Source organism: Dreissena polymorpha, chromosome 7 (genome assembly GCF_020536995.1).
Source record: "Dreissena polymorpha isolate Duluth1 chromosome 7, UMN_Dpol_1.0, whole genome shotgun sequence".
Lineage (NCBI taxonomy): Eukaryota > Metazoa > Mollusca > Bivalvia > Myida > Dreissenidae > Dreissena > Dreissena polymorpha.
The window spans coordinates 62,765,416-62,776,008 of NC_068361.1; positions in this window are offsets into that span (position 1 = coordinate 62,765,416).

Sequence of the window (10,593 nt, forward strand, 5' to 3'; positions counted from 1 at the left end):
GGTGATTTCTATGTGATTACCTTAAACTACATTTTTTCCGTGGGCATAATATTGAGGAACATTATGAGATGTAAGACCTAATGAACTTTCTTAAATCTATCAGCATTCTTAGCAGAAAGCTTTGCTGCCTTGTATGCTGCCTTTAAATACGTGATTATCGCGTAACAATTCTTATCTTGGAAATCAGTGTTTCGTTTGCTTCATAAATATATCTGTGATTGAAATCGATCATAACACTTTTCACGATAGTGTCATGCTTATTAAGTAAGAAAACTAAACGACTCAACATAAACGACAGAATACAAAAATAATGGCAAATGCAAAAGGAAGAAATAACAATAAAGCCCAAGTAAACATCTGCCAAATGACATTCATCATATCTCAACTTTAACGAATTCGGATCATGCAATACGAGTGTTTGTCATGAAAACAAATGATGTTTTTTGTTCAAATTATGAAAAACACTCACGAGTCCCAAGTGTGAAATATGATATTCTCATTAGAAAGAAAAGTATATTTAGTTGCAGCAAAAATAGGCATGTGTTGAATGATACACATAAGTAAAATGTTCAATTATTCTTAATTAAAGAAGTTTCAATAATATTTTTGCAAACGCTTACTTAAAACGACGTGTGTGTGTAGTTGCGCCAAATCGTTTGTTGTAACGTTTGCTATTCCCAATTTAATCATAATATGCAATGTCATGCAGAAATCTTCCATTTTTTTGCAGCAAAAATATCTCTTGAGTAAAAGTTAACGTTCAAAGAAAAAGTAATTGTGAGAGATGTTATTATATTAGCATGTAGATGAAGTGTTAAGTAGCAAAGAACAACAAAAGCGCTCGAACACGGTTGGGCTAGTAATAACAAACTATTTTAAACTTCTTACATATTTTCCTCACTTTTATAAAATATATAGTGCTTAATCGTAAGACTGATTTTTTTTATAATCATTTTTTTTGCTCACTTGCACTTGCACTGAAAAAAATCGATACACATTATTAATGACCAAGTAATGCTAATACAGCAGGGTCCAGTTATGTTATCTAGAATCACATGAGTCGTGTTCTGAGAAAACTGGGCATAATGCATGTGCGTATAGTGTCGTCCTAGATTAGCCTGTGCAGTCCGCACAGGCGAATCAGGGACGACACATTCCGCTTTAATGACATTTTTCGTTTAAATGAATCTTCTTAGCAAAAATCCAATTTAGGCGGAAAGTATCGTCCCTGATTAGCCTGTACGGACTTCACAGGCTTATCTGGGACGATATTTTACGCACATTCATTATGCCCAGTTTTCTCAGAACAAGGCTCATATTGGTTGGTTTAATTGAACTAAACCAGTACGTTTAGACATGATTGCAGTTCAGCTCGAATTCTGATTGTGAAATATCCGCTTGTCTAAACAGACTATATACTCCCGTTTAAAAAGGCTTGAAAGACAGCCTGGTTTTGATATGATACTTGAAAGTTTACTAAACGCATCTTAATAAGTATTGATATGCTTTTCTGTAAAACCGCATGGCAGGTAGTACGTTGCATTTAAAAACTAATTATGATATAATAAAAGGTAAAACATGTACACGATAATTTGAATAATTTTTGCATGATTTCCAGTTTCAAAAAAAATGCGAACCGATTTGGTCACAAGACAAACCATACAATGTGACAAATAGAGCAAACAAACAAAACGGTGAAATTTTAGAAAGAATTGCATTACAAAAGATTTATATAAGCATTTAAATTGCTCATTGAAAACACTAATAGATTCAGTCGCTTGGTTGATTATAGCCTTTTCGAGTGTACTGAAATACAAATGTATTACCCAAACGTTTTATATTCTTTGGTAATTTTGAGATCAAATACGCGTTCATAATCTTAAGAGCTATTTTGTCATAACTGGTTTAATAACCAACACCTAATTTTTGAAGACGTTCTTTAAACGTTTAACCGCTAAAACAAAAATTAACTAATTCGAGCAGCTGTTATACATTTATACTTAATTTGAATGAAACCTATGTAGAAATATTATATGTACAAACAGAAAAGCGCGTTTTTAGCTAAAATGTTTTCAAAGTGTAGAGTTTTACACGTGTATTATTTGAAACATCTGTGGTGCCATTTGTATCGAACACGAGCCAAATACAACGTTGATTCACCAAATAGGATTTAATGCGTGTATTTCATATATAAAGATATGTTTAAGGAATCGGTTTACAATCACCATTGAAGAATCACATAAGCATCTGCACTAAAACTCCTCTTGCTTAAAATAGTTTCATCAAAAGGACGTGTTCAAATGTATATATATATATATATATATATATATATATATATATATATATATATATATATATATATATATATATATATATATATATATAGTTTATTATGATAGTATCATCAAATATTTACAATTTTCACAATTTTGCATATATAAAACATTAAGATTAAACATTGGCAATTCATCAAACGAATTATAAGAGACGTATTTTGTGTATCAATGTACTTTACATGAACATCAATATACACGTTTAAAGCTTTATTGCCACCACGAATCTTACCCATTGTCATACCAATTTGTTGCCGTATATTATCCAACATTGTGAATTGTGACATTATTGCACAAACAATAGAAAGAACATTCAACCATCATGGCATACCATGATAAGATAATTAGTGATGATAATATATACTTCTAACCTATTATAAATTTACAATCAGTTATCAGAATGAAGACAATTGCTCTATATCAGATAGAAGGGAAGTAACTCTTCAAACTCTATCGTTAAAATATCTACTTTTTAAGCCCTGAAGAGTCACCTTTCCTTCATTAACATTCAAATGCGCTCAGGAGCAAGTTTAGTTCATTATTGTAGTGCCAGCATATACAATGTACTGTAAAAATGTCTTTTAAGATTCATAAAATTGATACATTGCATATGGCCACTATACAAAAGCCTTATAAAGGGACTTTGATATACATACATATCAACATATTGTCTGTACAATTAAACCAACTTACCATTGCTTATCATTGTACAAACAGAGTTGGACAATTGGAAAATGAAGTGATGCCTGACAAAAAGAGAATATTGGCCTAAATACGACTACTTGACATTATAATGGTACTAAAGGCAACACTGGATAATATAAGAATATATATATTTTTATAATTATAGTTTCTTATTATATACAGGTTAAACGCCATAAATTATCAACACAATAGTAGTGTTGACAACGGTACCTGGTTATTGAAATGTGTGATTACAGTCTTATCGGGTGAAAATAAATAAAGGCAAATTGATGCATACTAAAACTTCTCATGGGGTTATTTGTGTTAATATTGGATTTAATATGTTATGGTATACTTTCGTGAAAACATTAAGAAATTTCTTGCAGTTATACCATACAAAGAAGAAATGCAAATAATGAAGTTGGTTATTTAACTGTTCTTCGACATAATAAACATATATGCATTCGGTTGGCTGATATAGCAGTCAGACTGTCTGTCAGTCCGTCCGTCTGTCCGTCCGTCATATAATTCCGTTTTCTTATTTGTTCCTTTACACTTCGAGATATTTACTTGATTTACCGGATACGACCTAGGGCGGGCAATAAGGCATGCATAAAGCTTGCGATCGGTATATCACGCGTTGTGTGTGTTGCTTTGGTTTTCGAGAACACTTCGGCGCAAATTTTCATTAAAGAAGCAAACGTCAGTAGTAAAACATACAAAGAGTCGGTGTTTACACAAATAAACGATCACAGAACTATCTATGCGTTACCGGACGAACCAATTACATATTTCTTCGTCTAAACAAACGAAAATATGTATCGGATAATAAATATACGTTTAAAGCGAAGAAACAAATATGGCAAACGTCAGTTGTACATTTAAGGATGGCAAACGTCAGTAGCCAAAAAATGCAAACGGCAGTAGCCGAATATATGCAGGCGGTCCTTCTACCTTTTAGACACACCCATAACTATGTTTACTAATATAATGCCATTTATTTTAACAAGTATTATATTTCTGTTCAAAACAGTAAGATTTAGAAGCTTGGTAGTATTTATTACCACGCACACACAAAACTGCAACTGTATAAATAAATACGTACGAAAAGTTAACAAGTTCCTTTGAAATTGCACATTTATGAACGAATATGATAAATGATATGGTGCGAGCGCGACACGCGTGTGTGTGTTGTTCATGTTAATTTCCCAACAGTCATCGTCAGCTATTATAGATAATACATTTATGCCACAAAATGATTACATTACATTTTACTTGCGACTTTTTGAAGTTTAAAATCTTATTATTCATTTCGAATTTCTAATTTTAACAAGAAATAATTACCCCGTAAAAATTATATTTTTAAACGCTATCCAATGTCTATATCTTCGAATACTGTGTTTACATTATACATTGGCTGTGTAAAGTTTCCTAACATACTGCATACCGTTAGTGTTTAATCGGTATATTTAACCTGTATTTCAGATATGTCACATGTGTGTCGCTTTTGTGGAGTCGCCCTCAAAACCAAGTGAGCGTTAAAGCTGCACGAGGACAGGCATCTCGGCTTGTCAAAATAGTCATGCTGTGATAAGCAATTTAGTAGAAAAGAGGACCTCACCAGACACATGCGAGTATTTGTTAAGTAAACGACACGAAGCATTAACTGACATTTTTAATAAGTATCGGAACATATTCATGTTCACACTAATTCATTCATAATGTCATTAACGGGACTCTGTCACTATAGTACCCCAACAACTCTGAAATGAAGAATATAATATTAGTAAATAATACATGATATACTAACGAGAACATTTCGTGTGAAAAGTATCAAGTCATTTTAAGATGAAATAGTTAACACTATTATTCAGTTTGTTTGGTTATACTGTTTAATATTCTGCATAACATTAACAGTTGCGTAGAAATCGGTAATTTGATATGTCTTCATTTGAGCCCGAATTCGTGAGCTTGATCCCCGCTTTGGATTTAAATTATCATCTCGGCTGGAAGACAATCACTCCGCCCAATTAATTACGTGATATTGCGTTCAGAAAACAGTCAAGCTAACACCAAAGTGACGTATATGCTCAGAGATTACGCGACATTCTGCGTGATTGTAATAAACAGTTAATCCCTTATAACACTGGTATAATTGTTTTGTATAATTTATTGATTTGAAAATGCAAAAAAATCAGTTAAAAAAAATCTTAGTTTTATATAACAGTAAGTTAAACACGCTCTCAGACGCTTGCGCTGGTACCGAAATCCCCCCCCCCCCGCCCCATGTTACTGGGTTTAATGTTGGTATTAATAATAAATAACACCTCTGCAATGGTATTTACCGATGTTATTTACGAAAAATAAAAACAAAACATTGTTTGCACATTCATCTGACACGAACCAGCGTTTTATAACTGGGATTTCGGAAAGATAAACATGCTCTCAAACGCTCGCGCGGGTACTGAAATTCCCCATGTTACTAGGTGTAATAGAGGTAATAAATAACACTACTTCAATGGTATTTACTGATTTTATTTACTAAAATATTGACAAAACATTGTATGCACATGCATCTGACACAAACAAGCGTTTTACAACTTGGATTTAGCGGACAGGTCGCTAGCAACCGGCACACCCGATTAATCGATCGTTGAATGTTCGATCGATAGTTAGATAAGAATTTGATTGACAGCCGACATGATGTCAATTCATTAAACATGTTATCGATTTGTTTTTTATGTGTTACTGCCAAAAATATAGAAATTTTTCGAACAGTATATAGCATTTTAAGAAAAAAAAATGTTATGCTATTTGTGACTTGGAATTCACAAGATTCAAATGCAGACGTAAATGCGTACCTTTTGGCGAATACAAATATACACGTTCCTTTCAAATTAGAACGTTTGTAATAGTGTCTTCATTTGTGAACTTACTTTTAAGGTGCAGTGTGCATGGGGAAACGAAAGAACATGTGTTTTCAACCTGCTCTGCGGAATTTGCAACGAAAACTCTATTAACAAGACACAGACGACGAGGAAGAGGCAAGATTCAAGTGTGATGTGTGTGGCGCAGAGTTAAAACAAAGTGTGGACCTTCAGGCGCACATGCACATCTATAGTGACGAGAAAGTGCAAAAATGTGACAAATGTGACAAGACTTACAGACACAGAAGTAGTCTGTCAAAACACAGGGCAAACAAACATGTCAATTGAATATACTATTATACATTTTAGAGCAAGTTGTTGCACGCTATTTTTATTTTTTATTTCTGTTTTGATGTATTATTGTTAATTGTTACTGGTAGTACATTTTACAGTTAACATGATCTCAAATTGTTTATTTTTTTCCGTCCGAATGCCGAGGTATATTGTTTTTCCCTCCTAATAATCAATAATATCCGACAGTGTTGTCAATTCTTTGAATTTGCTTGTTTGATTTTTTCTTTATCGCAGTTTGATTTTTAATATGACCGGCTGATAGTATTAGCAGTAATTGTTTGGTGATAATTTAACATTAAAATAGTACGAATATGTGTATATACCCCGATATCTCAATGCATTCATGCCAATCAGTCATGTGTCACATTTTTTAACCGCTTTGGCAGATCATTCATTTGTTTTAATTTACATAGATATTCGGACGATTTGTACTTTTATATTCCTATTCAACGCACTTTTGTCTTGAATCCTAAAATTCTGTAAACATCGAAGGCGATTATATGTGTTATGTTCTGAGAAAACTGGGCATAATGCATGTGCGTAAAGTGTCGTCCCAGATTAGCCTGTTCTGCACAGGCTAATCTGGGACGACACTTTACGCACATGAATTATGCCCAGTTTTCTCAGAACACGACACATATAGTCAAATGCGTGAATGGCGCCTAACAATCTAACAGTCCAATGTTTTTTGCGGGTTGAAAAAGTAAGTTTTAACTGGAGGGCCAAGTTCAGTTGTTGTTGTTGTTTGTTTTTTTCTTTTTGAAATTATGTTGCAATATTTATGTCTTATTTGTGATTGATTTATGCTGATTACATTGTTTTTCAAGATTATGCTGTGATATTCCACTAATAAACTGTGTGTTTCCATGTTTAAATATATTGCTTGACTGTAGTTTATTTTTATAACCTATTAATGTACACTAAATTCAAGGCGAATTGTGCAGCAATTTAATGTTACCTTGTAATTTGTGTTTTTGCATTAAGGTTTTATTCGGAGAGCTCCACCCAAGTGCGTACGTAATTGTGATAATTATTTGTGCCAAAAATAAAATAAGTAAACTGGAGAAATTGTAAGTGTTTTATTTACTTAAAAAAATAAGAAACTACACAATTAAAACAATAATACTATTTTGTAAATCAGATAGAATATTTATACAAGGCAAGTTATATGCTAATGCATATTCATACATACACCGGGATCTAATGTTCGCAATTCTACCACGACACACAACATATCTATCTAGACAAAGACGAAAATCAAGTGCGGGCTATTCTGCAATAATTATGGGTAGAGCTTTGTTTTTTAAAATAGTTCCTAACAGTTCACGGACATATTGTAGTAAAATGCATACACTAAAACGCGCTCTAGAATTGTAAATCAATTTTTAATCGCTTGTCATCAAGACGGTATCTACAATTTTGATACAACAAACATGCACATATATACTAGTAAACCACATTTTTTATAACACAATTACATATCTGCCCTAAACGAATGCCCATATTTATTATGAAATTATTATTTATTCTATAAATAATCTTAAGATCTCAACCTTCATTATTTTGTACAAGGTAGTTTTAGGTAACTAACGAAAGAAACATGCGATTTTACCTATTTAGGTCGAGTCGAACTTGAAGCTGTTCTTTCCGCCGACACGGTCCCGCAACCTGTCTTGTCATGGAAAGACAATTCAGAAAAGAACGTCTCACCAATTAGACTGCTGAACGCCCTTGCATTATAACTGCCACCATGACAGAGGAAATACAATTGCGTTTTTGCATCAATATGAGATATGAGTGCCCCCCAAAGCTGCCATGGCCATCCAGCAACATGCATTGTCGGTGGCGGAAATTTTCCAAAGTTTACGTGTGACAACAAACGTGACCTCAGTAGATCTGTAAAGTCACACTTTCGCATTTCAATTTCTACGGCCTCAGAAAAATGCGTTGCTGCCATCGATGCGGACATGGGATCGGTGTTTTCTTCAATCATAATTGGGGTTAATAAAGAGTTCCCCCCTTTTGCAACTCTTTTCCAAGCTTCATTATTCACAAGATTCAAACCGCCTTTGCAAGATTTTCGTCTTGTACGAGTGAGAGGTGCGTGGCATCAATGCACTTCACTTCATATTGCATTCTTCTCTTGCTATATTCTGGATGATAAAACCATTCTCGAACTTCCACTTTCCCATTTACTTCAATTAAATTGCAGATGCCTACTTTAGCTTTCCACACTTCATAACGGTCTTGCCAAATGCACTCAGCATATGCACAATTTAATTCATATTTTGATGTGTTTGCAATAACTTTCGCGCAAAGTTCTGCTAACGTTTTAAGTGTGGCCTTCTTTTTCTTACAATTCTTTTTCACATTATAATTAAGCCCTAGTTTCTCGGATAACTTTTCAAGTTTTTTTCTGTTTAGTCGCAGTTTCATTGACATTTATGGTTTTATACTTCTTAAAGAAACGCACTATAACACGAATATCAGCATCAAGTAACAACTGCATTCTTTCCAAACTTGAAAGTATTACAGTTATATCTGTAACTTGCGATGTGTTCCATTTACCTTTTTTGTTACTGTTTTGGTCTGATTTTAACATTGCTAGCAGACATTTAGCATCTTCATTAGAAATGTGCTGATCCAAGTGAGAGTCGTCTTTATCTCGACCAACATCCTGTTCTGGATCATTTACAATATCCTCCGCATTATTATCTGCACATTCATCTCCTTGGGTAATTTCTCTGTCGCTCGAATTGTTTGACGATGTAACTTTCTCAGAGGGAAGGATTTTATTGCGTTTGAGAGGTGGAACGTTTCTAATACAATTACTCACCACGACCACTTTTGATCCATTTTCATTGCGATAAATCCATTTAGGTTTCTTGTTCATGCCACGAAATTTTGATACGAGTTCTGTCTTTTTTGTCTGTTCTACTTCTCGCCATACATCGTTTTGTAACTGAAGCGTTGTCAGTGGATTATTTTCAGAATCTCGCACAACAAGGTTATGCCATTGGCCGTCAAAGGACTGGCAAGGGATATGAATACCTGAATCATGACACCTATTGTGTACTTCTTCCGCTATTTCTCTCATTTTTTTTAGTTTCGAGACTATATCCTTTTGTAAACCAAGCTACAGGAGATGACAGAGACAGGTTTTTGTTCCAATTTCTATTCAAATCAGCGCAAATAAACACTACAGCTTCAGTCGCCTTCTCTCGTTTTATTTCGTGGATTGGGGAATGTAGATCTACAAGAGAATTTAGTAGCATTGATATGTCATGCACAGTATGAACTTCAAAAGCACTTTTTACAGTTGCATTTCCAACTTTTGCGGCCGGAAAACACCCTAAAAAAGAAGCGTCTTTTGACGCACGTTCGATCTCATCTTTCAATGTTTTGACACTAGAACACAATGTATTAGGTCGTTTTGGATTTGAAGTGTCATATATTGATCTTGCAATTTCCATTGCGTTGTTATATAGGTTTTTATTCCGCTCTACTTTAAATATGGATATCAGAGTTTCTGTCCATGACAAGTTAATCAACGAGTTCACATTTAACGCCTCAATCTGTGACAGACATTGCAATAAATATCTCGGTGGTAATTGAAAATGAATGTCTGTGGTTGGGCATTTAATTTCAACTGCCATACTTGTAGACAATAATGATGTATCTTGGCTTAAACTGCCATCGGGTAACACCACACAAAACATGTTTCCGCTATCATCACTTGAAATAACGCACCCTTCTTCACAAAATATCATACCAGGAAATAAAACTGGTATCACTTTTCCGACAAGGGTAGCAACTGCATTTATTTCGTTTTCTACACCATGTTTCATTGCATCTTTAACTTTTTCAGAGAACTGTTTTTCAGGGGCTCCACATATTACTTGTTCGAAATGTTCTTTGAGATTTTTCAAACCATCCAGCCCGATACTGCGGTAGAGAGTACTTCCAGTTACCTTGGCCTTTGACCTTATATCAAACCATGCGGTAGAGCTTTGTTTTATCAAACGTGGGTCATCTTTATATGTTGCTATGTCTGTCAGTGTTTCTAAAGACTTGTATGCTTCCAAACTGTTCAAATCTACTATTATGTCATCTATGTACTTACATCCGATTATAGCGCTTATAATTTTGCAAATGTCTCGGATAATTGTTTCACATTTTCCCTTGACTGTATTTATGTCGTACAGGAGACCAATAATGGAACTTATTGCATAACAATATTTTCCACTTCTCCAGTTCTCTGTTCTACTTCGTTCTATCAGGTTGTCCTTTGCATATTCCTTCTTCGTTTTTAACTTATCCATGTATTGTATTCCGGTTGATATTTTCTTAAGAGA